The sequence below is a fragment of the Nelusetta ayraudi genome, unplaced genomic scaffold (assembly GCF_046127955.1).
Source record: "Nelusetta ayraudi isolate G7.1 ecotype Tasmania unplaced genomic scaffold, CSIRO-AGI_Nayr_v1 ptg000053l, whole genome shotgun sequence".
NCBI classification, from domain to species: Eukaryota; Metazoa; Chordata; class Actinopteri; order Tetraodontiformes; family Monacanthidae; genus Nelusetta; species Nelusetta ayraudi.
This window is the reverse complement of record NW_027466103.1, coordinates 3,268,907-3,294,201: the sequence shown is the minus strand read 5'-3', so window position 1 is coordinate 3,294,201 and position 25,295 is coordinate 3,268,907.

The window sequence follows — 25,295 nt, the reverse complement described above, 5'->3', positions numbered from 1 at the left end:
ACAGATTTGAACTTCTGCTTTGAGTTACTTTAGAACACAAAGCCCTCAAAGAAACATGTTAAGGTTTTCTGTCTGAATATCTCAGTCCGCAGACCCAAAGGAAAATAAATAAAAAGTTAAACAGAAGGTTTGAAAATCGCTTTCATTATTTTCATTTTGCACACAATCCAAGAGCACCATGCGTTATTGTTTACAATTGTTTGTGGTTTGTTGTAGTAGCGATTGGGAAGACTGCAGGCTGATCATTAGCAGCAGTAACAAGCCCATTGCCCGACACTGTTAATGTTGCTATGAGTGGTGCTTCTGCGACTCACGGCCGGCTCAGGCAATATGACTGGCTCAGGCCCCCACCTGTTTTTAGGGTGTGGGAGGAAGCCAGAGAACGGTGAGTGAACCCACACAGACACAGGGAGAACATGCAAACTCCACACAGAAAGGCCTCAGGAGACCCCGGGAATCAAACCCATAACCATGGCTACTTGGCCAAGGGGATATCCCTTTGGCCGAATGGTTAAGCGTGCATGGCTATTACCCGGGAGTCTGGGGTTCGAAGCTCGCCCGGGCCCTCTCGCCTTGCCACATTTGGAAATCTGGAGAGCTCTTTTGTGGACATCCAGATGTGGAAGGCAAGGGTCAAGAGTGTGAAATGGGAGCTTTTAAATGTGTGAACGCAGCCTCTCATCAGGTCAGGCCGAGCTCAGACTTGGAAGCCAGACTGAAATTTGAGGGAGAATTTTGAAAAGTCAGGAACATCCCTCAACCTCTTCATCGGCTTGTCACACGCTAGCGCAGAAGACAAAGCGGGCCCAGTGAGCCAGGCTCAGGCTAATTAAAGCATAAGACTGATTATGTCTTTATTATTATTTTTTTTTTTTTTATTTGAGCTCTGTCTTGGTTGGCTGGCTCTGACAAACCCGGGCCGGCTGGCCCGCAGTCTGTTTGCCAAGCTGCCACTGGCCTCGTCTGCTCTATCTCATCCCCTGCTGATACCTGCTGAAATGCCAACAAAGGTATTTCTGCCTTTAATCAGTAGACGGGGACAGAGGGGGTGAGAGGGGAAGGGTGGGCTGAGGAGTGGAGACGTTGGCATGAGGGATTAGGAGGACCACTTGTCTTAATTGCATCTGCTGAGCCAAATAAATACCTTGAAATCTTTTTGTCCATTTAATCTAGAAACTGGGATGAAGAATCCCTGAAGTTCTCTCAAGTGACCAGTAAAATTATTAAGGCTTGCGCATAACCAAGGGGAAAGAAAAGGGAAGGTGGGGGCTGAAGAAAAAAATCCTGAAGGCTTTTCAAATGGACCCATCACCACCACTACCACTTCCATCACCCCCACCACTTCCACTACTACAACCTCCACTACCACCACCACCACTACTATCACCTCCACCAGCTCCATCACCCCCACCGCTTCCACCACCACCACTACTACCACCACCACCACTACCACCTCCACTACCACTACCACCACCTCCACTACCACCACCTCTACTACCACCTCCACCACCACTACTACCACCTCCACCACCACTACCACCACCACCACCACCACTACTATCACCTCCACCAGCTCCACCACCACCACTACCACCACCACTACTGAGCTCATTATAGAAAAGAATGGAAAAGAAAGACCAGGCAAAAAGGACAATCACCAAAAAAAGAAAATATACAGTATATAAAAACCCTAGGACCATTCAGCCATTTGTAAATGCACTTAATAAAAAGCATGCAATAGAATTTCTAGATATTAATACAGACACGAGGCTCAAATTACCCCTCAGCTTTCTTTGCACTGTTGTCAGTTATATCTATTCGTTAAAAGAGCATATTTCAAAAGAACGTCTGCAGCTGCCTGAAGCATTGTTTGTGAATGATGTTTTATAGATACATTATCACCAATCCTCACTTTTCAAACCTTGCAATAACTGTGAAATGCGACAGAAACTTTCTAGAAATGACTTATCTTCATGTTGCGCGCGGCGAGCCTCCGTCTTGTTGATTTGCCGATGTCTCTTTAAGAGAAAACTTGCAGCTCCAGCTGTGAAGGCTCTCGGCGTTATCACTCTCCTCGCCACCATGTTTCAAACTTCAACTTCAGCCCTGGCAAAGATTTTTTTTTTTTCGGAGCATTCTCCGAACGTTGGCAGGCACTTGCAGCCGCAGCCAAACTTCCCAGCATGCCTTGTGGCAGGGCTGGCTTTGTTTAGCAGAGTTAACTGTGAAGTTGCTCCGCTAAGCACGGAAAAATGTCTGAAGAATGAGCCTGTAGTGCAAATAAAGAGGGAGAGTCAATGGAAATGGATATATTTTATTTGCTCTGCCTTCATTATACTGATCCTGTTTTTAGAACATTTTTAAATGTATTTTTAATGCTGTATTTTATGGCTGGAAATCTGTGATAATGAAGGGGTCGCAGTAACGTTGTGATTAAGTCACTGCATCGCTGGGAAGAGAAGCATGTTTTCACTGCTCAAAGTAGTGTTGTAGTCAAGACGGCACCAACCAGCCGAGACCGAGACATTATGAAGACTAGAGAATATCTATATATATCTAGATATAAGACAGAGAAAAGACCAAGCTTGTAGATATAAATAAAAATCACAACAAAACAGAAGAAATGGCTGGTATCTTTTTTTTTAATTCAAGTTTGCTTCTACATAATGGAACAGCAACAATTTTTTTCAGCAAAGTATATTTAAAGAGTTTTCTTTCACATTTTGATGCTTTGCCGGATATTTCGAACCATTTTCAAGTAAATAACTTTCTTTTCTGTTATTATCGTGTCACTGCATTGTTGGCTGAGTCTCCACCCAGTCTCTTGATTAAAAATCCCCAGTCCGTCCCGTCCGAGACCAGACCCAGTAAAAATACCTCAGAGTCCAAGACGAGACCGAGACCCTTAAAAGGTGGTCTGGAGAGGGGGCTTCATGGACAAAAAGCCATTGTATGTGTAACCCATGCCAAAAATGTAAAATAAATAGGAATAAGTAATCTATAAAAAATTTAATAAGTAAAAAGAAAAAAAAAATCAATAGTAATTAATTCATGGGTTGATTAAAATGTATTTAAAAAAAATAATAATATAAAAAATTAAAAATACGTTCAGGAGAGAACAAGCGGTAAAGAAAAAAGCGGAAAAAGGCAATTTGGAGGCCACTAAACACAACCTCCCGGGTCAGGAACGGACGGGGATTGTGTGGAGAGCGAGCGACACTGTTTTCGGTGAGTTCTGTAGTGTTTTGGTTGTTTTTTACCGTGTCGATCTGGGATTTTTTTTAAACGAAGAGCTAACGCTAAACTCAGCCAGAAGATCCGTAGCGGTGGCGCTGCAGCTGTAAAGCTGAAGAGACAGAGAGACAGAGCAGTTTTGTTGTGTAATCTGCAGAATTAGATTTATTTGTTTTATGTGTGACCAGGTCAGGTTTTTGTGCTGGGATCCGGGGATCGGACCGGAAGAAGATGGCGAGCCACACCCAGGACTAAGATTCCACCGTCTCTCTTCTCCAGCGCAGCAGCGAGAAAGACGGTAACTTGCTGCCAGAGCGGTGGGAGTGAAAGGAAACTTTTGAAACTTTTTGTTATTTTTATTGACCTGAAAGAACTGTTACTATTTTTTTGAACTTTGATTATAGCTAGCTACTTGAACTACTTGAGTTGTATCAAGCAACAAACTTGTGATTATTCACTCATTTCTTGTATGTGAATTGTGTTTGTTGTCCACCCAGCTTCAAATTGAAGGTTTTTTCTTTTTCCTATAAATAAAAAATAGAGATAACTCAGAAATTAAAATAGTTCCCAAATAGGTCAAACCTAGGAATTTAAACAAAGCTAATTAAACTTAGCTTAAATTAGCTTTATATAACAAAAAACCTCAGTTGAACAAAAAGGGGGAAAGACAGGGTAAATAAAATATTTCCTTATTTTTTATTTTCTTTTGAAGCGCTTTAAAACCTGCAGGGTATTTTTGGTATTTTGTTTACACTGTATTTTCTTACATATTGTGTTCAGCCGGCCTTTACATTTGAAGTCGCGGTCTCTGTGTCTTTATTATTGCTCCCCACTCCTCAGAACCTAGACTTGGCCCAGTGGTACAGTTAGTGGTGTGACACAAGTGCTACATATGCCCGTTTCCACGTTCACGTTCGGTTTTACAAAAATGTGACTTGACCGTGGAAATGTGCGGCGCTTCGCGTCAAGTCTCAAATGGGCATATGTACATTTACACATGAGCCGCAGGGTTCCTGCAACAGGGACCTTCGAAGAGAGCTGGCAGAACGATTGGTGCCAAGTCGAGCCTCAGTCCAACCATGCCAGATGTGTGTTAAACAGCTGATCCATTGATCCTTATGTCAATCCATGTGTAGATCAAATTCCTGGTCAATGCATTTGATCAGGCTGACATTTTGCAGCGAAAGGCTGATTTCCAAACGTATTTGGAGCTATCGACTACACACACATTGCCATAAAGGAGCCATCACACGATAAAAAAACGACAAAATTTCAACCTGATGCATTTCATTCCATCAATGTGGATGATCAGTGGTGCACGCATGTAGCTGATATATTGAATATTGCGGCGAGGGCTGCTTCAACGCACGATTGAGTGAAACCGGTCTCAAACTGGCATGGTGCTCGATGGTTGACTCCTTGTTGACCAAAAAGTGAATCGGCTGTCTCAATGAATCCCCTGACAAAACAAGAAGGCTATGTGAAAAAAATGTTGCCCAAATTTATTTTAATTTTTTTTGTTGTTTAATATTTTATTTGTATTTTGCTTCTATATTACTCCCTGTAATTTTGTCAATATTTTGTCTACCAACAAAAAAGAGGCGCTTGTTGTTGCCCATTGCCTTTGGGCATTTTAGGATATCAGAAGCTGCGAGCAATTCATCTTGTGTAGCTGTTAGCTTTATTTAAAACATCTTCGCAATGTTAGTTTTCCTTCAAAAATAAATAAACAAATAAAAACTGCCTGGAATGCACAGTGACGTGTCTCATCTCTTCAGACTGTCTTTGAATAAGACATGGTTTTAAATAAGACAGTGGCTGTTCTTTGTGGGGTCAAACTACAAATCGAAACTACAAATTTCTTTGTGTGTTTAGAAGCCCCTAAGTACGTCAATCAAAGACGTTCGTAAGTTTAGTGACTTCATTTTTGTCGGCGCGCTGTGGCATTTATAGTACGATCCAAGTACGTATATAGTACGTGTAAAATGACTCAATGGAAGCTAGTAATACATTTTGTACATAATGTCGATTCTGATACGCTTTTGTTTAATCGACCTGTGTGACCGTGGCTTTCTTTGGAAGACGTGGCTGATGACAGCGCAGACTGACGGAGCAGAGATATGAATTAACTCGGTCTGTCGTGGAGATGTTTACATAGAGTTTCTACTTTGTTACAAAGTGTTTCCAGCTTACTGTCAGTAAGGTTTGTACTTTTCACGCTGAGATCGATTTGTTTTGAACATCCTGACTTTTTTGGGATGAACTTAGTTTTCTGGTTTTGAATGTACGTCAGGTTTCAGGATGAAACCCATGTACGTTTTAGTACACGAGGCCCCAGGACCAGTCCGGAATACTACAACACTGGCTTAAAGCACAAAGTTTAACAGAACAAAAAGAAAAGGTTTTATTTGTGCACAAGTAAATGACATGCCAACTAATTCAACCTTGTCCCGACTGAGGACACTCAGTGCAGGGTGCCTGCAGCATCTGGTGGACACCTGCAAGACTGCAGCCACTGGGGTTGAATGAGAGAGGCCCTTGTGATTCTGCGAATTCGGCCAAAACACGGGCCAGAGTACAGTGACCCTCAGTGCTGCTACATCTCCGACATGATGTGGTAGAGGCCATGAAGTGGAAGGACCCAAAATGCAAACAACTCCGTGTTTGTAGAAAAGGAAAACAAACCATTCCTCAGTGCCAAGCCATTTCATCTAATGTCTGTGTGAATATGGGGGTGGACCTTTGTGGGGAGGTGTGGGTCCGTATGGAGTGGGGGGAGGGGCAGTGGAGCTTTTTATTTTTTATCATTGTTACTATTATGATTGTTATTCTTCTTATTATTATTATTGTTATCTTTCTTTGTTTTGCTTTGTTTTGTTTTGTTAAGCACTGTGGGTTGCACATGTTGTGTATGAACCGTGCTATATAAATAACGTTTTTTATCATTATTACGCCGTCTAAAAGGTTTGAGAACCACTGGGTTAGGGTGAGCAAATCAAGCGCTCCCTTTCTCTATGGACGTCCTACCTGTGCAGTAAACGGTCTGACGCTAACTTCCCCCACGTATGCGGACCGGAAACATGGCATCGATTGTCTGGGATTATTTTTGCTGTGTCCGATTATGATATTTTGCGCGCTATTTGCCGCAAATGTTCGGCAAACATTTCTCTAAGGGGGGAAAAAAAAAAACAGTTCGAGTTTCAACACCACAAACCTCATTAGCCACTTAAAAGAAAATCCGCGTCGCCACGACGGTGTTTAATTTTAATACCATTAGCTCGAGTCATATCTGTCATAGCCCACACTTCACCTGAGCCAGTGTCCGCTGGAATACTGGAGGAGCAACCGGTCCCGTTTCAATCAAGTGCCTGGCGCAGCGTGCTCGTAAATATGTGTCTGCGCCATGCACCCGTCGAGAGTGAACGTCTGTTTTCGGCAGCTGGACACGTGATGGACGAGCGCAGAAAGCGACTTTCATGCGAGAAGGCAGAGATGCTGCTCTTTGTTAAAAAGAGCAGCATCTTTGTTAAAAGATCTGGGTGGATCTTCCCCTGATCCACCCAGAATTAACAGTAGAAGAATAGTTGACTCCAAGTTTAAAATGCACCAACACGCGCACACACACACTCACTTACTTTTTGTGTGATTCTTTGTTTTTGTTTTTTTGTTTTTTGGAATTGAGAACAGTTTATACCTCAGACGAATGTTGCCTCAGTTTCTGTTTACATAGACGTAGATGTCTAAGCAATATATGTCTTATTTATATTAAAGTGCACGTTTCAATTTTTTGTTTCTGAAGTGAGTTAAGTGTCAGTTGTACATTTCTACTGTATTTTTGTTTTGATAAAGAATACAAAGCACCTTTTCAGTTTGGAGCACTTTTTAGAGCATTTATACAACATTTCTTTTTTTTTTTTTTATTGTTGAAGGCTACCATGCACCTTGTTAAATTTGCAGTACTTGTTAGTGTACTTTATAAATTCCTTTGCAGAGTGGTTTAATTCTAGTGTTCACCCTTTTGCAAAGGAAATAAATATGTACATTTCTGATAACAGAACTGTTCTTTGTTGTTGTTTTAATAGTAGTGCTCACTTGACATTTGATTGGGACAAATCTACAGGTAAAAAAAAAATTAAATCCATTTTTTTTTTCTTCCTTTTGTGCACAAACTACAGGTCAATCTAAATGTAAAAATGAATATACAAACATTGGTTATCTGTATGGGTATCGGTTTTGAAAGGCAGGAACATATCGGTATCGGCTTGAAAAAACACATATCGTGCGTCCCTACTTTTAGCCTTTTAGTTGCCAAATACGGGACAATACCGTATTTTACGGGACGGGTGGCAACCCTAGCCTCAGCGTTTGGTCACCAACCTGCAGCTCTTTTGGACTATGTGGCTTGGAGTATCTGTCATAATTCCACTTAGCAGGTACAAGAGCATTTAGAGAAAATAAAAAAAATAGCTTTTGCGGAATCATGACATGCTTGCATGTGTTTAGCACCTCTCACTATCCACTGAAAGCCCGTCAGCTTTTTCCTTTTAAGAGAGCCTATCAGTGAAAGAGAGCAATCACGGCCGTATGGCTCTAATCCCTGACACAGCACTCAGGGCACAGCGGCCCTCACTGTCAGCCTGCAGTTTGGTTTATTTTACAGCCTTGGCACCGGCCTGGTTGTTAAGACTGGGGAAAGTGATCCCTGGAGCCGGGCCACTGAACCTGCTCATCCTGGTAACCATAGCAGCAGACAGGTGGTGTCTGGGTCGCAGGGCAAACAGGGCTGCACCTCGGCACTGGATGCCACTTAATAAAGAAGTAGCCGGGTGTGAATGAGCTACGGCGCGCACACACACACACACACACACACACACACACACACACAAGCACAGACAGGAACACGTTGTCTTACCTAGCTTAATCAATGGAAGAAGGGACGCTAACCTTATGAGCATTGCAAATGTAAAAAAAATGCTCTATTAATTTTGATTGCAATAGGCAGATTGTTATTGTTTTTTTTAAATTTAGACCGAAACATTAATTCACTACATTTCCAATCAGCTCAGCTTCTGAGCACACCCACAGTACGGCTTGCTAACTCCATGCATGTGCCGCAAACATTCTTCTGAAAGATTGTTAGAAGTTTCTTTTCAAAGCGTTTCCGATGACATTGCATGCACAAGTGTGTCAGGCCGGATCTGCTCTCCGCCACTGTTAGTGTTGCCAACTTTCATTCAGAAAAATAAAGGACGCCTTCCGCAGTGCTTGGGGCCATGACCATCATAGGCCGGTGGCTCGCCAGTAGTGGTAAATCATAGCTTAAAATGGGGTTTCAAAAAAGCATATGGTTCACATATTTTAATATTTTAAAAATATTTTAATTATACATATTTTTTTACACAACTTTCAATAAAGTGCGGGATGGATGGCTTTTATAAAAGAACTAAATACATAAAGTAAAAACAGATAAAAAAAATAATAAGTACAACTAAGGACAGCGATGCTCCTTGTGTCAACACACGTGACTTGATGTCAATTTAAAACTAAAGTCCTTTTTGTGTACTGTTTCTTCTTCAAAGAAAAAAAAAATGCTAAGTGTGCAAATAATTCAAATTTAACTGTAAAACATTCCTCCTTCTCATTGCCACAGCAATTTTCCATGAAGGGATCTTCCTATCTGTCTTCCATGAACAATCATCAGTTCAACACAATGTGTCTGTAGGTCTACTGTGTGGGACAGTAGGCCTGGGTTAACAGCTCTCTTTTTTCACTGTTACTTCCTTTTCCAGGTGTATTTCCTCTCACTTCTCGTTGCACAGAAAACACTCGGCGACAACGTTTGCAGTTTCCTCTCTAAACATTTTCTCTCACAGCATGAAGCCAAGCCTTTGAATCTTCCCACTCTCATTTGCTGCTGAAAAGAACAAGCGATCCCGATTCACAGCCTACTCTACGCAAGCTATGCAGCAAGTATGCAGTTGTTGTGAATGGGTTGCGTAATGGTATTGCCTGCAGCTAGGTAGATTACAGTTCTGAATGCAAACTCTGGAAATGAATCTGACGAGACGCACCATTTCATTGTCAAATACGTGTTTTTTAAGGGACGGTTGGCAACACTCTAGCCACTCTATTCCACAACAGGCCAACATGTGAGTATGCGTGTCTATGTGCGTGTGTTCATTATATTAGACTGAGTGGGTGGGTTAAATGGTTGAGATAATGGTTAACCAGTGGGAAAGAGAGGGCAACTGATCCACAACTAATAGTAAGTCTTGTCAATGGGATACAATGTGGGTTTTTGTTAGAATGTTGATGCAAAGTGACTTGGCAAAAGTCTAATTTTCCTTTTAAAAAAAGGATACATACGTAGTTATTTATATTTGTGTGTATATGTAAATATATACATATATATATGGAGAGCGAGAGAGATAGAGAGATAAATCAATGGCCATAACCAAGTCAAATTCCAAATCATATGAGGAGAAAGTGAAGTACAGGACAGAAGAATTTTTCCATCCTGGTCTGGATCGTCCTGGCGAGCAGCACATGATCTCAGCTGGCCTTTCCTTTCCCTCTGCCGGCCGGCGCTTGTCTCTCACTCTCCCTCTCTCTTTCTCACTCTCTCTCTCGCTCTCGCTCTCCCGGCCCAGTTGCTATGAGACCCTCCATCGAGGCAGAGGCTTACACTCTTCTTTACTACAGGAACAAAAGCCAAAGTGCCGAACAAAGCAGAGCAGACCAACTCAAACCAGCTCCCACTTAACACACACATCACATACACACACACACACACACACACACACACACACACACACACCTCCGAGTGCTTGGCTGACACCAGGGTTATATTCTCTAACGAAAATGAACAAAATAACAAAAATGAAAACAAAAAAACAATTTTGTTCACTGAAATAGATACAAATGAACATTACACAACAACAATGATAACTAACTTAAACTGTTTTGTGTGTTTAGAAAACAAACTAAAACAAACAATTGAAGTCATATTTCCCTTCGTTTTCATCTGTGTCAAATAAACATTTGTCTCGGAAAAATTTCATCTTTAGTTTTGCGCAGCAGTACCTCAATGCACCTCGCATTCTGTGGCGTCACCCCTCTTTCACAGCAGTAGGTTTACGAACGACTCACGCAGCAGCAAAGTACTTTGAATATGACATGGAGAGTGATAAAAGAAAGTGTCTTGTTGTGGAAAAAAAAATATGTGGCTTGCTTCTAAAGGGAAAAAACTGACATACCTCCATTTAAGAAGCTCGCACATAGCGGCTAATCTTGAGTACCGAAACAAGCTAGCCTCGGTCAGTCCCCTCCCCTGCTGCCGCCCTCCGAAAGATAAGCAACTACTCGACCAGGTAGCACAGGGAAGAAGACAACTGTGAACTGTGAATTAGTGAACATGTTCATTGAGACAGGGATGTCGACACGACTGTGTGACTCCATTGCCTTCAAAGGGTTCTGCACTTTACTCGAACCAAAATTCACAACTCGAACCCGGTGCTGCAAGAGTGAATAACATTTTTGGAGCTAAGATGGAAAAGGCTTTGCTGGTTATTTTTTTTTGGTTTGATCATATGTGTCTCATAGTGCCACAAACAGTGTTCATCTGTAATGCACTTTGTATGTATTCCTTGACAGTTCACCCAAAAACAAAAAAGTCAGTTATAATTAACTCCATCATTTTTTAAACTTCTATCTTTTGTTGAATTTTATTGTACAATAGTCACTCTGACCTTTTTGAATCCTGCCCCAGACAAATACGCTAAAGTATTAATCAACTAAAACTAATAAAAACGAAACTAAAGCTAAGCTTTTTTGAAAATATAAAAACTAGTGATAATTAGCAAGCCCACGCTGAAAACTAAATTAAAAAAAACCCCTGAGTTATAGGGAAATAAGTCAAACCAAATAAAACTAAACTAAAATGAAAAATACAAAACTAGTATAACTCTGGCTGTCACACAAACAGTCGATCCAATTCAGTGCTGGGGTCATGATGTTCACCATCACCTGCGTCTGACTACCACCATCCTGGAGCTTCTCTGGCTTCTCCCCCCAGCAGCCAATCAGATCTCAGACCTGCAGCTGTTCTCATGCAGACCGGGAGTGGCTGTAGCCAACGAGGAGTGTCCCTTTGCCGCTGTCATCAGGCCACTGGCCAGGCTGGGTGTGTGTGTGTGTGTATAGTGGGGAGGGGGGTAGTGAGAGTCCAGCTGCTGGCGGACCCCCCCAAATAAACACATACACACACACACCCCGCCCAACTCAGCTCAGACTCGGTCAAGGCCGCTCACTCTCCTGACGGGGAGGGGGGGGGGTTAACATCTTCCTGCAACTTCCCACCCTCCCACCCCTTTGTCTCTTCCTCCTTCCTTCCCTCCCTCTCTCTCTCTTTCTCTCTCTCACATTTCTTCCCACTGCAATGCAGAGTTTTGTTCACCAAAAAGCTGCCAGAGCTCCGCTCAGTGCTGCTGCTGCTGTTACTGTTACTGCAGTTGCATCTCGCTTGGAATTTCACACAAAAAGAAAAAAGGTCAATCAGTCAAACTGTACTGTCACTGATCCAATGTCCCTGAAGAGGATCATAAAGTTTTCTGATTCTGAAAGATATAAAGTGGGGCAAAAAAGTATTTGTCAGCCATCGATTCCGCAAGTTGTCCCACTTAAAAAGATGAGAGATCTGTCATGTTCATCATACTGTTCATCAACAGTTAGAAGGGCAACAATTCACATTGTATCAAGGAAAATAAGTATTTGATCAATAACAGAGATTCAGTGGGGGTGGTGGGGTGGTGGTGGTGGTAGTGGGGGTACTTTCAAAACAAACAGGGATTCGAACCCTCAACAAGAAGGTATTGCGGTGGCAGAGATTCATCATATTCCACTTACAGGCCCATTGTGGCCTTCTGTGTCTGCTTGACGAGCCAAAGTGTCCTTGGAAGTGAAACCAAGAAGTGCTCATGAACAGGCAGAAGAAGACCCGGAGAAGACGACAACAGGCTTCCTAATGAAGCACCTTAAACTTCCTACCATTAAGAACACCACCTTTCGCCAGGTCTATCGTCTGGGAGGGAAGAAAGCCTGACAGCCGCCGGCCGAGACCCATCGTGGTGAGATTCGAAATTCAATGTGCTGGTAAAGAACCAGGGCCGGGAACTCCAAGGAACCAACTTTGGAGTGAAACAACCAATTCCCCAAGGAGATTCTGGATCGGTGAAGAGTCCTCTTCCTGATCCAGAAAAAGTTCCACGACGAGGGCTCCAGTGCAGTTGTTGCAGTGGACAAATTATATGTTAACGGTCAGCTATACCGCATTCGCGAGTCAACCCCGTGCCTGCACTAGCTCTCCTCGCCACAGGCTTACTCTACAAAAGGTAAATATTATATTAACGCAATTTATGCCATTATAGCGGCCAATCATAAACACGTAAGCACCATACGAGTACAGGTATGTTTATCCTGCCTCGAACTCATCCTCCCTCCTAAATCTGCCACCCCCTCTATCACACATATGCAGCTATGCGTGCACACGCAAACACAACACACACACACCATTTTAGGTATATATTAAGGGTGTCAAAGTTAACGCGTTATTAACACGTTAACTCAACGCCGCTTTATCGCCGACAATTTTTTTATCGCGCGATTAATGCACACGGTGCTTTTTGAACCCTTGGCCGCTCCGTAGATTGTGGAAACGGGAAATGAATTGACTCACGGCACACAGTCACACGCTTGCAGCCGGCTTGTAAACACAACAAAAAAAAAGAAAAAGACACTGAGCGTAGATGTAGATGAGCACTAGGAAGGACTAACGTGGATAAGGCGTCAATTGTAAATGGAAAGTTCCACTTCAAAACCCTGCCAGATGGCAGTCTTGACAGGACAAAAGTGATATGCATTTACTGTAACGAGCGCTTCCATTCGGCGCCCATGTTAATCAATGTAGTTCACACCAGACGCGATAAGGCGCGCGGCTCCCCTCGCGGATCGCGCCATGCATTTAACGTCAGTTCACTGGACGTGGAAGCGAAGCGCCGAGCGCTTCCATTCGGCGCCCACGTTATTCAATGTGGTGGTTCACACTAGACGCGAATAAGCGCGCGGCTCGCGCCATGCAGTTGTCGTTTCGGCGTCTGCTCTATTTTGTGCGCGATCCGCGAGCGATCCTTGTCAACAGTACAGGAAGTTGCTTAAAAAAACGAGAAAATCCGGTGAATTTTCAAAATAAACTAATTTCAAAATAAAAACCGAATGACAAATTCGATCATATTTGTATGTTATATTTGTCAGTACATTGTATCAGAGTGTTAGTTAGTTAGTAGTACTTGTCATTGCTCCAACACAAATAAACATGCTGCACTTGCAGAAAGCAAGTATTTGCCTACTCCCATGTTGATATGATTATTAAAAAAATGGAAAAATATCAGTTGACGGTAGATTTAGAGCAGATAAAAAAATATGCGATTAATCGTGAGTTAACTATGGAAAACCATGCGATTAATCGGATTAACTTTTTTAATCGACTGACAGCTCTAGTATATATAGTAAGCATACCATCACTTAAGTTTGTCACTTGGAATGAGCGTGGTATGGGTACCATGGTTAAAAAAATATATCCTGGTGACCTCTGGTAATTTGTAATAATCACGGAGGACGTATGTGATCTAAATCATGTGCGAATGTACCATGTCTGTACATTTTAAAGTAAAAATTCCACCACAATTTATCTACCATATTTCGCCAGACACAGATGTCCAGTGATGATACTAGTCCCGTGCAAATGTGCAGTTCAGTAATTGGGGTGTATTTATTTTTTTCCCGCACCTTTTCTACTTCTTTTCCAAATGAAAAATGGAGGCTGCGGGGGAAATTATTGGTGGCAGTTTTGACAGCGTTTTTGGCACAAATACAGTCTTGCATCGGTACTACAAACCCATTTGAAAAAGAGCAAGCTCCAGTCAATCAAGCACAGTGAAATTTCACAAGATTATTCTGATAACTGCACACTGCTCAGAAGTCACGTTGCTGCTTTGACATTTTATTTACACTTGCCTTGACTACTAGCGTATAATGTGACCAAACACGTACTCTTGTACCACCGTCGTAGCCGCCATTGAGCTTTGCTTTGCACATGTGACAAAAATGGATGTGACGTGCACCGCATTGGCATCATATCGGGGTCTTAAAGGGAACCTATGATGCTTTTCCAGTTTTCTGAGCTTTAAAAACTATTACAATGTTGAACCCTATCGTCAAACGATCGAAAATCGTCAAATAACGAGGTTCATGCGTTTGGACGTGAGCCCTGCAAATTGTTGGGCATGGTTCGAAACGCTCTGTTCACAGAGATTTTTTCAACACTGGGAACGCAATGACGTAATTGCGTTCCGAGCTCCTTTCATGGCCAAGCTCAGACACACTTCCCCGGAATTGATGTCGCAGTGCGCTGCTCCAAGAAAATGTTTTTTCGGTGTCAGGGAAATTAAAAAATATAAAATAAAAAATACCGAGCGACTACCGAAGCACCAAGGACCACAACCGTCGGAGTGGAATGAACAGAGAAAATGTTGGAGGTTTGTTCAGCCTAATGCGGATGCGATGGAACACCGGTCCGGTCGGCAACGGGAGTGAGACGGGCTCGACTCGGCCGGTGGACGACAAGAGAATAGTCAGCCACGGCAATAGGACTGTAAGTGTATTGAGACCTCAAGCAACATTAGTTTTAAGACTACTTGCAACGTACAACTGCTGAATCGTGTTGATAAACTGTTAGCCACCACTGCTAACTCCGTGGTGGCTAAATGGGTGGCTACGTCTTGCAGGCCAATTAATGTGGTGGAGGACGAGGGTCTGCGCGATATCATATATATTATACTGACTATGGATGAATATGACACTGACTGGATGATTATTGTACTGACTATGGATGATTATGGCACTGACTGTGGATTACTATGGATGCTGAACAGCTGTTATAGGCTATACTGCCTAACTGCACTATATCATTTGAGTCCTGTTCTGTATTGCACTGCCCCCTGTTTAATGCACACTTTATTTATTGTTTTGATTTAATTTAATTTATTTTGTGCATCACAGTTTGATGCAATGCATAAGTGTCATCCTTTTGTGTTAATGGCTGCTGAAAAAAGGGGATGAATAGTTCAAGTTGGAGTTGAAAAGTAAAATATACAAATTTTGGTTGTACTAGTAATCATTACTATGTAATGTTACAGTTATGCCCATTTATTATCTTTGTTGGGCTTGAGTTTATAATTATTTTTTTCACCCTGTGCATCTTTTGTTTTGTTAGTAGTACTTGTCTTTGCTCCAACACGAGTAAACATGCTGCATTTGCCGAAAGCAAGTATTTGCCTACTCCCATGTTGATATGATTATTTAAAAAAAAAAGGAAAAATATCAGTTTACGGTAGATTTAGAGCAGATTAAAAAAAAATGTGATTAATTTGGGATTAATCGTGAGTTAACTATGGAAAACCATGCGATTAATCGGATTAATTTCTTTAATCGACTGACAGCTCTAATATATATATATATATATATATATATATATATATATATATATATATATATATATATGTATACATACACATACATACATACATATATATGTATATATAAGCGTTCATCAATCTACACACCCTTCTGTCACACTGCGGTAAGGTTGCGTCTTGTCTTGGTGTTGTCTTGTCATTTCCTGTTTTATTTTGACACCTTTACTAACCTTCCTCTCGTTTCAGATCACTTCCCCCTCCTCATGTGCCACCTGTGCCTCTGACCCAATTACCCATTGTCTCCACCTGTGCCTCATCACCTCATGTGTTTAAATAGTCTGTGTCTCCCTTGTCTTGTGCCAGAGTGTCTTGCGTTGTCACGTCTAGCGCCCTGCCACAGCCCAAGAAAAACTCATAGTAAGCCGGTTCATCCTCGAAGACGAGTGATTTTTTGTTCTTGATAATTTTTGGTTCTTAGTCAAAGTTTAGTTCATTGTTTCTGAGATTCTGTTATTTAGCCCCTCTTAGAGAGTGATTTTTCGTTTCTACTTTATTAGCCCTATTGCATTCCTCCCAGTGAGCACTTTTGGTTTCGATCTGTTTTAGTCTAGGTTTATCCTTAGTTATATGTAGCTTGCCCCCGTTTTCCTCCATTTGAGTGATTTTTAGTTTATCCCTTGTTTTTCATAGATTAGATACTCTAGGAGTTTCACAGCCTGGTTATTTTGTCACTTGGCCTAGAGGTGTATTGCGTGTTGGGTACAATAAAAATCCTTGTCTCTCACTACCCTCTGCGTCTGAGTCCTGCCTTCAGTCCCAGCCTGACGCCTTCATCCTGCATCATCCAGTGGCAGGATTCTCCACTGCTGAGTCAGGCCTGTGTTTGGCTGTTTTTATTAAGTTTTGACAGTATCAGTGCCCTTAGTTACTTGGTCTTAATTATGATTTAAATGCCCGGGAACCAAGTTTTGTTCGTCTAGTTCACCTGTATGAATGTGATGTGTTTTGTGTGATTCTGTATGGATTCTCAAACCTTAATGGCATATTGAGGGTATTATGAGTTTTTTTAATTTGGGTAGTCTAATACGATGATGGCCTAGACGTGAAATGCACGGCCCACCACTGCGTTTGTCTTATTGCCTGTCAAGTAAAGTCACCACAGGGGGGCCTCTGTGAAGTGCTTTCCTCACTCTCTATGTCTCTGGGCTGGCCTCACCAGACCGCAGCTGATGCTGGCAGAGGCATGGTGTACTCCCCACCATGACCTCCAATTAGTTTGTCACAGAGAAATGTCGGCTGTCTTTCCACGGCTTACGTGGGGAAATGCAACAAGAGAATTCAACTGGGAACAATGGGAATGAAGGCATTAGACTCTCATGCCAAATCGAGAAACGCACAAAGTATGTCCGAGGAAAAGAACAAACTCGTTCCATCGCCGCCGGGTTCCCACCAGCTAGGTGCTAATGCGCCCAAAGAAGCAGACGCTAGCCAGCTAGCTGCTAGTGCTCCTGCCTCCCCTTCTGCCACGATCGATCTATGCACGTCTTTCGGGTCCACACCAACGCTGAAAGCAGAGGTGTTGTGGACTCTTCACACCATCGCCAAACACCAGTCCTATAATGGAAACGAGGGTATTTCAGAGCTTTTTAAGTGCATGTTCCCCGATTCCGACATCGCCAACACCTTTACTTGTGGTTCCGACAAATGGCTTACATAGCCAGGTTTGGGTTAGCGATTCACATCAAGGACGAACTGGTGTCCAAAGTCAACAAATTGCCGTTTGTTCTGATGTTTGATGAAAGTCTCAATGAGACTACGAAAACCAAGCAGCTGGATGTGCACGTCCGCTTCTGGGATCAGGCGCAGGTTCAGTCAAGATATCTGGGCTCCCAGTTTATGGGACACTCCACTGCAAGGGACTTGCTGTCCCACTTCAACGTAGGTCTAATCAATTTTTACTATAAATCTTTATCAGTTTATGTATTGATAGGCTCAACATTTGTCCATAAGACTTTTATTTATTTATTTATTTTAAGCAATATTACATGACCAGTTAGGTACCATGTAGCAATATGTGCTCATCCATTCTTCTTATTTTGAGTAATCAAAAAACAACTTTTTTTCTCAGGAATGCCTCGACAAACTGGACATCAGGGGCTTGGTGTCCCTCTCGATGGATGGGCCCAGTGTGAACTTTTCAACTTTTCCAGAAAGAACAAGCTGAGCAGTACAGAGGTGAGGAGTTTATGCTATTACTATACGTGTGTGAGTGGGTGTGTTTCTGTGATCCACTGTTGTATTCATTTGGTTTTTAATATCCAGTTTTTTGATGAAACCCTCAGGTGTTCAGCTTATTTGTGTTGGGAGCTGTGTCCTGCACACGCTACACAACGCGTTCAAGTGTGGGTTCACTGAGTGGCAGCTGGACAAGTTGCTGAGAGCAATGCACACATTGTTCCACAATGTGCCCGCCAGGAGAGAGGATTACATCACGGTAACAAAGTCCAGTGTGTTCCCCCTGTCCTTCTGTGCCCATCGTTGGGTGGAAAACCTACCTGTGGTGGAGAGAGCCCTTGTAGTCGGGCCATCCACTCCTCCTGTACATGGAGGCTGTGAAAACAAAGAAACTCCCAAACCCTGGAACCGGTAAGCCCTTTTTAAATGCTGTGAATAGGTCTGCGACTGTGTCCTAACCCTGGTGGTGTGGCCTTGTTATAGTTTTTGTATTGTACAGCTAAGTTGAAATGTCCTGCCTCTATCTCTATCTCTCAACGTCCCATGACACCGTTGCAGCAGCCATGAAGGATCTTCTCATCTTGGCGAAACTGCAGTTCTACACGGCACTAGCCAGGACCTTCACTCCATTCATGAAAAAATATCAAACGGATGAGCCTGTGCTGCCATTTCTCTCCATGGACCTGACCGAATTGATAATGGTAGTAATTTACTGTATACTATATGGGCAGCACTGCACATTATAATCACCACTGTTTGGACTCAATTGATTTTGAAAATATGGGGTTTGCAGTAAGTATGTGTAAATAATAATGCATACATTGTGCATCATCATTAGACAATTTGACATTTTTGTGTTTGTCTGTCGACAGTCTACTCAGACACTTCACGACATCACTGCCCTGCAGCTGACTAAACTGGATGTCACGGACAAGACGAGCGGGCTCAGCCCACAAGACATTAGCATTGGTCCGTGTGTAGAGTCCGTCCTTAAGGTAGTGTGATGTTTTAAAAAGATAATTTTACAAATATGGTTATGGTGCATTCCATGTCCCTACAGCCTAATCGCATTATCTGGGTGTCTCAATCGGAGTTCTCTAATTGCAATCGGAGTTCTCAAACTCGGATCATAGTCGGACTAACGCATTTATATTCACGTGAGTTCTCCGATCATTGTCAGACTAAGGCAATAATTTGAAGTACCATATGTAGCCCAAGTGTTGCAACACCGTCTACGCTACGGGACCAGTTCTAGGGTCGGAGGAGTAGGAGTAAGATTGACGACTCAGGGACATTCATTTCATATAAAAGGCCGGCTGTTTACTACAAAAAGTTAAACATGGAAAAACTACAATACACAAAGAACATTTCCTGCAGGTTCTATAAAAAAAAGTAATAAGACACAAAGCAGAAAAAAAATAAATGAAAGTATTTTAGTCACTTTTCCTAATTTACCTATTTTAGGAACTAATTTAAAGTAAATTAAGTTCTGTTTGACCTTTCGAGGTTAGAACTATTTCGGACTCCTATTTCTATTTTTTTCTATTTAGTAGTTAAATCGAATTTCTTTCCCTGCACGGTAAAGAAACTTTAAATTAAAAGGAAAATAACAGTGGACCACTACAATTCAAAGTACATTCAAAGATGAACAAAAGTAAAGAAAAGTTTTCCACCTTAAATCAATTGCTCAACTAAAAATGTGGGTTCAACAGTTCAATAAAAACTCAGTCCGATTTGGTTCAAGGAAAATAAAAACAATGTTGCAACTAGTCATCAAAGTCGAAATTCAAAGTTCTCAGTTCAATTCAAAAAAATAATAATCTCCGTTCCCGGTTCAGCTCAAAAACAAAACAATAATCTCTGCTCTAAAGTCTAGTACTGCTACCCCCTTTGGTAAGAAGTTACCAAACGAGATCTTGGGTCTGGCTCGCCATCTCGTCCTTCGTTCGGTGTGACACCGATGCTGCTTCTCGTTACGTCCAAATCCAAGTTCCCGACTTAGCAGGTCAGAAACAAAATAAATGTTAATAAATCTTCAAAGTATATAAATAAATGTCTTTAACTATTTGTCTCTGCTTTAGACTAAAAAACTCGCTACAAAAACTTGGCGGCGGAGCGATGTCCTCTAACTCGCTGCGTCTCAGACAAAACTACTTAATACACAACATTCATACGATACACACAGTATCACTCAGTCATAAACAACAAAATAATAACTTGGCAACAGTGTGCAACAAAGAATTACAAATACAGTAAAACAAACACAAACTCACCGAAACCAACGTAGTTTTAGTTTCGTTACGATACCTGTCGGTTCCCGAACAGGTAGATGCTTTTTCCCTAAGTCAAAATCCACTTTTTAACTGTCAATTTACTTAATTGGTCGCCGCTCGTTTCTCCCAATTCTCCTCTCATCTGCTCCGTCTCTGCTGCTGCGTCACCAGGTGCAGTAATTACTGAAAGCGTAAGTGACGTTAATTCTCTATCCTCATATCTATTTAACTCTTTTTTTTATATTAGATTATTATTGTTACTTTTTTATGCATTAATTAATATTAAACATTTTTTTAAACGTTTTTAATCCTATTTATTCAATTATATTTATATCTATTTGTTATCTATTTTGACATGGTTACACGTAATTTCCGGACTGTAAAGCACACCTTAATATAAGCCGCAGCAGCTAAATTTAGGGGGGAAAACAAATGTGTACATATACAAGCCGCGCTGGACTATAAGCCGCAGGTGTTTCGTCAGGAAACGGGTCCGCGGATCGGTTCGGTGGCTGCCAGTCTGCGACTCTGGACTCGCACCGCGGATCCTGTTTGCGGGGTCCCGCTGGTCACCTCGGTTAATTGGTATGGAGTCGGACTCGAGGCAGCGACGCACCGGAGCTCACAAAGGGAGCGCATAAAGACAAGAGAACATACAGACGAGAGCGTGAGCGATGTCTCACTCTTTCCCGAGCCCACCCAAAAATCCAGAGTTGAGAAGGTCCCCTAGTGGCCGTTAGCTGTAAGAAACCATAGATTAGCCGCACCGTTGTATAAACCGCAGGGTTCAAAGCATGGGAAAAAAGTAACGGTTTATAGTCCGGAAATTACGGTATGTTCTGACTTGCTGCAAGACAAGCCTTACATAAGGTTGTTACACCTGGCGACACAATCAGGTGCTGAGGCACCTAACAGCCGCTCTGGAGACCAGATGATCAAACATCAATGTGTAGCCCAGGCTTTATAAATCTTTTTTAAAAAAAAGGAAAAAAAAAAAAAGTTTATTTAGATTTATTTTGTGAGAGAGAGAGAAAGTGGGCATCTCTCCGATTAACGGAGCCACCTGAATAAGCAGAGGATTGCGTCATGACGTCATGGCCAATCGCGTTACGGTACGCACGTAGCATCCTGGGTAGAGAGAGAACTGATGCCATGCGGTCCGGCTGTGCGTGAGCACTTCTCCGGCCGAAAGATTGTCAAAAAGAAAAAAAGTTGGGATTCACATCGACCGAGTCTATGGAGTTGTCGGTCCGTTTTCCTGCTCGGCGTTGAGTTTATATTTAGTTTTTTTCAGGAACGAGTGACGAGTAAAACAATGCTAATTTAGCCGCTAACTGCTAGTGCACTGTAATATGTGTGTTAGCCGCTAGTAATTCGGTTAGTGGGTAATGTGGGTTAGCCAAAATGCTTCGCTACTGAGTGTGTGTGTGGGGCGTGAATGTGTGTGGGGGGGACAAACTCATTGCACCCATCAGACGTTTCATTTTTTTTTTTTTTTTTATTTTGTGCGTACTTTATTATTTTTCATGTATGTTTGAAAGTGTGTTGTTCATCCTCACAACATTGTTGAAGTGAGACTATATACATTTTTCTCGAGAACCAGAGTTTGTGTGAGTGTGATTGATGTTGGTGTACCACCCTGGGCTCCACGAGCGATACCTCAGACTTTTTGTAATTGGCCCTATTGTAATTGAAGCTGAAGTTCAAAACTACTGGGTTCCTATCTGACAGGGGTTACAAATGCCTTAGCCCCGGTATCATCAGACTACAGCCAGCTGGGAGGGGCACGAGACTGGAGGTTGATGGCAGATCTTAACCAAATGCTTTGCTCCCCTGCCGAGATTGCCACTACAAACCTCAGACCAGATCTCGGGCTCTGGTCCACATCACTTCGCACTGTGTATACGTCATCGAACTCACTGTGCCGTGCGAGGCTTTTGAATACCAAGCTGGCAGCTGATGTTGAGCAACGCGGCTGTATATGGAGTAAGATAACTGTCAAAAAGATGTGTCCATGATTCTAACCATTCGTCCATGATTCTAACCATTTGTCCATGATTCTAACCATTTGTATTCGTAATGTTAAACATTTGTATGTCAACAAAAAACTTGTACTCATAATTCTGCTGTCATATGCATGAGTTTGATACATTTTGAGGGTTAGGATTGTTTTTACGTGAGTATGAACCTAAAAGTTGTGAGTGCAAAGTCTTTAATTCTCTAATTTCTACGACTACGAAGTCTTCCCTGTGAGGACGAATTCAAGTTTATGGGTACGAGTAGAAAAGTGCTAAAAAATGACGTCACATAGGTCACAGGCAGGTCAGAGGGGAAGGTAATCAAACACCGATTGCTCCAAAAGCGCATGCGGCAAAGATGGCTGACGGCGGTGCACCTACGAACGCAGGTGAAACATCACAGGTAAAGTAAACAACACATCCAATTTTTTTGTTCATGAAATTGTAATGTTTTAAATAATATACAGTTTATGGACTACATACGGTACTGCTTAGCTTGCACGCTAACGAGCCGGGCTGGTGACGCTCAGTTAGTGCTTGCATTAGCCTCCTTGCATTAGCCTCCTTGCATTAGAAGTCGGTTTAAAAATAAAACAATAAAAACAAAACAAACATAATTTGAGATTATGAATCGTGCCAATTGGCGTATGAATCAGCCCACTGTGCAGCCTAAATTGCTCTAAGTCCAGTTTTAGTTCTTTGCAAACTCTGTTCTCGGACTCGTGCATTCGTTTACAACGAATCTAGCGGGGAGTCGGTCAGTGGATCGATTGATTATCGTACACACATTATGACGTGTGTATTTTGGTTGTCTTATCTGTCATAAATGTTGATTAGGGGTTATGGGGCGCGTTTCTGTGGCGGTGCCGCAGAGACGAGAGCTGGGACGCCGGGTTATTTTCTCCATGTAAAGAGTTACAAGTAGTTTATTATTTAACCAGCACTATTACTCTGAAGCTGTTTCATCAAGGTTAAAAAAAAAAAAAGAACCATAAGGCAAATATCTTGAATAGCCTCTTGGATCAGAGTAATAATTGCCATTAATTGTATTAACTTGCCTGCTTATGATTGGTATATTATTTTGCTAAAAATACAAAATTATTTTGAATGTACACTCTAAAAAGTAACTCGGAGGATCTGTTGACACCACTTGATTTAATACATAAATGCAATTTAAAAAATGTAATTAATTGATTTAGATAAGCTTTCTAAGTTGCTAACTTTATTTTTTAACAATGTAACATTGCTTGTTGGTTCAACGCAATTTCATTTGCGTTGATTTTTTTTTGTTGAGGCTAAACATTTGTTTTTAGAGTGTATGTACAGCCTATGTGGAATTTAACGAACACTGTTTCTTGGTAAACGACTATGTAAATAATGAAATTGAATGCATCAAACTTGTATTTCTTTGTTTACAAGGACCAGTGGCCACTCGGTTATTGGAACGTTTGAAATCAAGAATTACAGATGTGTTGAATCAACCGCACTGAAACTTGGACTACTTACAATACATTGTAAATCAAGAAGCATTCATTCTGACAGCTGCCTCCAGTACTCTAAACATCCCAGTTGAAATTGTGTTGTGTCTTCTATCCCTGCAAAGTAAGATCCACTCAGCTGTTTCCCAAGAGAGTCCCTGTGCTTTTATTAGAGCTGGAGGACGAGGCCGACCAAAGTTCATTTTTTCTGAGGAGCTTCTTTCTCGGCTCATCAACATCCCTTTACCGGTATCTTGCATCGCCAATTTGTTGGGTGTCAGCCAGAGCACAATCTTCAGGCGTATGCATGAACTTGGCTTGTCCACCCGTTCTACATACAGCAGCCTAACTGACTGTGAATTGGATAATGCAATCCAGTCCATCAAAAGCAGGATCCCAAATGCAGGCTGTAGAATGGTAAAGGGCTGTCTTCAAGCTGATGGACATAGGGTTCAATGGGATCGGATTAAAGAGTCCATGCACAGAGTTGATGCTCCAGGAGTTTTGGAGAGAATGACACAGCTGGGGTGCATAGTGAGGAGGAAATACTTTGTGCAAGGGCCTTTATCGTTAGTCCATATAGACGCCAATCATAAGCTCATACGGTAAGACTTGAGATTTATTCACGTATTATTTGGGGGCACTGCTCATTGTCGATCCATATTTTGTTTTCTAGATACAACATCGTCATATTTGGTGCTATAGATGGGTACTCGAGAAAGGTTTGTCATCTTTTATTGCAGTGCTTTATTATCTCTGAATGTGTTTGTATTCATGTATTCACTGTTCTGTCATAAACTGCATATGCATTACCTCCATGGTTCACACACATAATTAACAATAAATCTTATCATGGTTTACTCCATCACTTTAAGTAGATAGACCCAGATTGCAATCTTAGGGAGGAATACTGACTGGTCAATCATTTGAAAAGAAAAAATGGTGGTAGGACGGAGGGGAGTTGAAGATAATGAGAAGAAAGGGAGGGGTTTAAAAAGAGGTCAAGAGGAGCAGGAGGATGAAGAAGGCAGGTGGGAGGAAACAAAGGCAGAAGTACAGGAGGAGTAAAGCAGGGAATAAACATTTTAAATGAATATAATTTATCTTGTGTTGTTAATATTTTGCCTTTGCAGATTAAAATACTGTCTTTCTGTGCAGATTTTCTATCTGGAACCTGCAACAAACAACCGCTCAAACACTGCTCATTCATTTTTTCTGAAGGCAGTGGAAAACTATGGCTGGCCTTCCAGGTGAACACTGACAAGAATTTTGGCTATTGTTTCATTGTCATAATTACTCATTTCAGTAATAGTTGCTGGAATATTTTGTTGTGATGGATTTTGTAGGGTCAGGGGCGATGAAGGCGTGGAAAATGTGTCAATTGCTGAAACGATGTTCACTGTGAAAGGCACTGGAAGAGGGAGCTTCATAGCTGGGCGCAGTGTGCGTAATCAAAGGTTATAATAATTAATTTACAGTATATCAATATTAATATGTAAAATGAAAACATCATTTAAATATTCAGCT